General features: G+C 26.6%; 1 long non-coding RNA gene across 2 annotated transcripts; it reads right to left on the bottom strand.

Moving 5' to 3' along the window:
- Positions 1-1,959: 1,959 nt before the first annotated feature.
- Positions 1,960-4,906, bottom strand: LOC112688634. 2 transcript variants are annotated; one of them, XR_003149072.1, is made up of 3 exons: positions 4,603-4,906; positions 2,164-2,327; positions 1,960-2,052 (listed from the first exon to the last, which is right to left on the bottom strand). It is a non-coding gene; the product is annotated as an uncharacterized LOC112688634 (long non-coding RNA). The 2 variants fall into 2 exon arrangements; XR_003149073.1 differs by having other exon boundaries at positions 2,164-2,271; positions 4,603-4,901.
- Positions 4,907-5,629: the final 723 nt, after the last annotated feature.

The raw sequence follows: 5,629 nt of genomic DNA, 5'->3' as shown, positions 1-5,629 counted from the left end.
AGTCATTTTAATTAAGTGATCAGATTGTGGCGAAATGTTTTTAAAAGGGTCATTGAAAATTTGACTATTAGGAGTGCCTGATGAATTAAAAATATCAAACAATTTTGTTCATATCATGAATGAATTGAATTGTTTTTTTCGAAGTCTGAGGTAAAATACCACAATGTAAAGCTGTGGACATACCAGCAGTAACACTTGTACTAAATACCTGGGTAGCTAATCGTACTTTCATTTGTTCAAATGGTCCTGGATAAACATGCGAAGAGGTCAATTTTGGTGCCATGCGTAGATTACATTTAGAATCATAATCAAATGTGTTTAAATATTTTTTTCTACTAACTCATCATTAATTTTAAAATTATATTTAAAAAACATATTTCTGGTTGATTTCAATAGATGAGGAGGATCAAATATATAAACAATTTTTTCTTCATCAACTTCAAAATATGGCTCAATTGGAGAAACATTGTTGTTATTAGGAAATTGAATGCAATTTGAGCCTTGATCGGTAATAAATGCTTTTACAGTAATGTTGATATTTCTAAGTCTGCGTATTGTTGAAAAAATTATATCATTTAATTCCCTACTAGAACAGCTTTTTGAAATTAAATAATAAGAAATTGATTGTTTCCAACTATAGTTTAGACCTCTAATCATAAAAACAAGAGAATGATTAGCAGGTTCATATGTGACATTATTGTTTGTTTAATTTAAGCCAATTATTTTATCTTTTGACACATTGTAAAAAAAATGAGTTTTTATGGGCATTTCGTCTGCACAAAGAATGCATTCTAGTACCTCAGGAAGAAGTTAGTTTTAAAAGATAGAAAGTTGAACATACAATCATTAAAACCCGGTTTCAATTCATATTTTGCAATGATTGTTCTTAATGTACGAATAGAAGGAAGATTAAAATATTTTTGAAGCAATTTGATAATATTAGGTCCAAAAAAATGAAGAGTTAGAGTAAATTGTTTAATTTTGGTACTAAATGAAAATATACGTGGATCTTTATCCTTATAACATAAATAATTTTTTACCAACATAAATATTGTGGAAGATACTCTTCACATAGTTGAATACATTTTCCTATACTGCTTGTTTGCGCCAACAATTCACTTAAATGTGAAACTCTTTTTTCCAAATTTTTTATTGATCTATAAGCTTCACTAAGTTGCCTCTTGTATTTTAGTTTTCTTGGAGTTCTTTCCGAATTGTAATTTGGAGTTTGATTACCAACCGAAGTATCACATCCAGTTGATGATGTAGTAAAAGAATCTGATAAATAAAATTGGTATATAAATCAATCAAAAAAGAGTAATCAATTTTAATATGAAAATATTATTTTATACCAGGTGTTGAACATCATACTGGTATATCTTCTACAACACTAGATAATTCAACCACCGAATTTGTTGGTGAAGATGCCGTGTTCAAATTTTGTTCAACGACAGTATCTAAAATTATAGTATACATGATTAAATTTAAAAAACAATAATAAAACGTGTGAACACAAGCTATTTTTTGTCAGTTGACTATACCAAGAAATGTTACAGATATTATTTCATAAATTTAAATCTAGTAGGTACTAAATTAAATTCTGTGTTTTATTATAAAGATTAAGCTAAATATTAAGTATAATTCTGTTATTATCTGTCAGCCAAATTGTATAATAATAAATATTATTAAATTAATTTATGTTATAAATTATTTAATTATTAATTAATATTATTACTATTTTATTGTATTTATATTCTATTATTATTATTATTATCTTAAATATTGTTAACTCTATTTTTATATTGAAATTTATACTTACTGTACTATTATTACCAAAGGGTACCCACTCGTTTATAATATAAAATATAGAAATATACCTAATCGAGAATAGTAATACATTTAATAGTAATTTATAATAATTATTCTATAACTTACTTTCAAATAAAGTTGGTACTGCATGAGAATAAAGCCTATTTTTTTGAAAGTTGCTAAATATATTATCCTCAAAATGAAGTGAACACAACTTATATCTTTTTGCTAGATCACTAGTGTCTGAGGTTGGTATAGAAACAGGATTACATTTTTCAATCCACAGAGTTCATCATAAAAATCACAAATTAATACATTATTATAAAAGTGATGATTAAAATAAATATTTCTTACTTTATAGGATCTTTAGGAAAATTAAAAAACGATTTCTGATTTCCCACAGCATTCTTGTTGTACGCAAAATGGCAATTGGTACTCAAAGCTTGTATGTTCATTACATTCCTGTAATATTTCCAAATTACATATGTAATAGTAGGAATCCATGGTTTTACAAGAATCTATTAAAGATTATTACAAGACATTAATTTATTAAATTAAGAAAATAGTTTATAATGTAATTATTATGTAAAATAATAATTAAAAACAAAATATTTCTATCACTAATAACTTATAGGTATTCTTTTCGTATGCGATTTACCATGTATGTTTATATACAAATATGCAATGATGTATTGTAATATGTAGGTAAATTGGTGTATTAGAATATATTATGTCAATAGGTATGTACTAAAAACTAAAAGTTACGGTTCATTCTTTTCTTCTTTTTTTGTGAGTATAGAATTTAGTCTATGAGCCACAGTAAACACAAATAGTGTTAATTTCAATAAGTTCTCCTTTCTTTAAAGAAGCTATGGTAGTTTCATCCAATTGAAAAATTTAATAAAAATATTTGGCTAATATATAGTGAATGCATATAAGTATTTTAATTATAGAATAATATAAAATAAATAGGGACGTCATTTGGGGGGGGGGGAAGCAGGATGTGCACTTGCATACCCTGAATTTTTTTTTCATTTTCAATTATTGGCTATTGGCTTAGGCATCACTGATCTTGCCGCCTTGACCTTCAGTTTTCTAATCTTTAATATTGTGCATGCATCACGGCTAATAAGTAATAACTGCTTATCATGTTGGCCTGGTGGTGGGAAAAAATTGGTCTCTTTAATTGCTTGCATACCCTTACAAAAAACCGGAAATGGCACCCCTAATGGTAGACAAGTGTGCGGTAGGCCACATACGACAAGAACACCCTTTTATAACTTACTAGGTGCTTTTGTTCATCAGTCAAACTACTATTAGCATTTACAAAAAATCATTTCGAGGATCAATAATATTTAAAAAAGCTTATTTATTATGCAAGCTTATAACGAGCGCTTCCCCGCAGTAAGGCATTTGGCTGGCTTATCATAAAAGAACGTTATCATAGTTTTATAAATTCTTTACATTTGAGGAATATAAATTATATTATGTCCTAATGTATATGGTAGGTAGGTAGTAGAGCAAATGAATAGTTGTAATGGAGACTGGAGTTATTAAATATAATTACTTTATTATATATTAATTACTAGAAAAATGTAGTTATTTTTTTACAAGAATGGAATTAAAGGTCTTAACTCTTAATATAGTATATAACCTAATAATACCATATTTTATCATTTTGCTCTTCTCTTTGTAATTTTAGTTTTCTTTTGGCACATCCACTGAGAGGTGCCATTTTAAAATTAATTTAAATATTAAATACAAGTATAAAAAATAAAATGTATAAATACTATAAATTGTACAAATATTAACACAGGTGACGTTAGCATAAGTGCGGTGTGCGCTGAATGTGAATGTAATTGCCCAATCGGAGACCATAATATATTTCTATATGAATCAATATAATGACAATACCCTCGCTCAAAGTATTCTAAAAATAGACATACAAGTATACAGTAGTCACTGTCTAGATATGATAAGAACAACTTGACATTGTAGTATAGTACCGATATTTAGCTATAAATAGCAATTATTTCCTAATCGATCGTTTAAATTTAGATACAAGTTACATTATTTAGATTATTATTAAAACCCAATGTATTTGGTTTTATTTGCGTCATATTTAAGCAATATGAAAAATTTGGTAAAAATTAAAAGCAATCATATAATAATGAGCCTTCTCAATACTTTAGGTGGGCCGGCCTAAGGCCGGACACATATTAGGGTGGGCCAGGCACACCCTGGCCCTCATTTAGCTACGTGTCTACCTACCTATCATATACATTAGGACATAATATAATTTATATTCATCAAATGTAAAGAATTTATAAAACTATACATTATAATATACCTAATAATGTATTAATATATACCTTTTAAATTAAAAGAGATCTTCTAGCTCCTACATTTTACAATTTGAAGTTATGATAACGTTTTTTTATGATAAACCAGCCAAATGCCTTACTGCGGGGAAGCGCTCGTAGCTTATAAAGTAATCTAATATGTTATTAGCAATTATTTAAGAAAATAGAAATGTAATAAAAATGTTGTTTCAGATTTAGATAGATAGAATAGTAGTATCTACACTAGTAGGTCTCTAGACATAAATATGTAATATGTATGCAGTATGCCTAAAAACAATTCATAAAGAGGTTTTTTTCACTTAAATTTTAAATTGTCACTGATTTATTAGCAAACTTTTCATTTAAAAATACAGTTGAATTAATAATAACTAATAATTATACTGTATAATATTAAATTATTTTAACCAATTTATAAAAAAATATTACGTACTTGATTTTGATCAAAACCAATAGGTGCTAATTCAGATGATCGAGAAACAATTTCACTATTATTATCATTAACAGTAGTGTCGACTCTAAAAAAATAACTAGTGATTTGTGTAAAACGTTTTTATGAAGTATTTGAATGCAACTACACTTGGAAAATATTTTATAAAACGTTAACTAAAAAAAACTAAAGATTTTAAGACATCGGGTCTTCGTAGTCCGTGGACCTGTAAATACAAAATTGTGACTGATATCAGTGATATCAGTTTGATCAGTAAAACTCTTATCAATAATCACAATGCACTGTGGCACTATCAATAAACCTAGGGCATTTTACTATAAAATTACTGTATTAAATTGAGTATTTATTTAGAAAAAAAAATGGTACATTTTAAAAAAATGTTTATATATAAAAATATTATATATTTGTATATTCTAAAACTTTTATATTTTCCACTTTGTTAAAAGGAGGGTTCAAACCCCCTAACCCCTTCCTCTCCGTAGCTACGGCGCTAAAATTTAACTGTGAATTATTGTACAAATTCTGTCTAGTAGAATAGGTATTTAAAATTTTATAAAGAGTAAAAGTTCGTAGTGAATATTTTGTGGAGACTTAAGTTATTTAACTTAAACTCTATATAACGGACAAGAACAAATTTTTTACTGGAAAATTAATTATAATTAATACATTTCCACAGCTTGTATAATACTCGTATATCTTATCGGTTTTGTGGTAGTTTATTTAATGCTAAATTTTTTCTTGCCGCAGTTTACAAATCGACTTTTAGAAAAAGATTAGTTTTTCCGCAGTTTACATACAACCTAATTATCATAGTTAAATTGAAATAAAAGTACTTAAAAATGTTATTTATGTAAATTATATGTAGGTATAACAAAATGTTTTTTTTTTTTAATGTGATAGGTATTAGTGTGTAAAATACGTTAAAATAGGATTATTTTTTTTACAGAAAAATTAGTAATTTAATTATATAGTTAAGTTATTTTTAATTTAAAGTCTTATAATTTATAAC

Source organism: Sipha flava, unplaced genomic scaffold (genome assembly GCF_003268045.1).
Source record: "Sipha flava isolate LNK unplaced genomic scaffold, YSA_version1 3_pilon_pilon, whole genome shotgun sequence".
NCBI lineage: Eukaryota > Metazoa > Arthropoda > Insecta > Hemiptera > Aphididae > Sipha > Sipha flava.
Note: the sequence above shows the minus strand (reverse complement) of the source record. Positions and strands in the feature narration are given on the sequence as shown.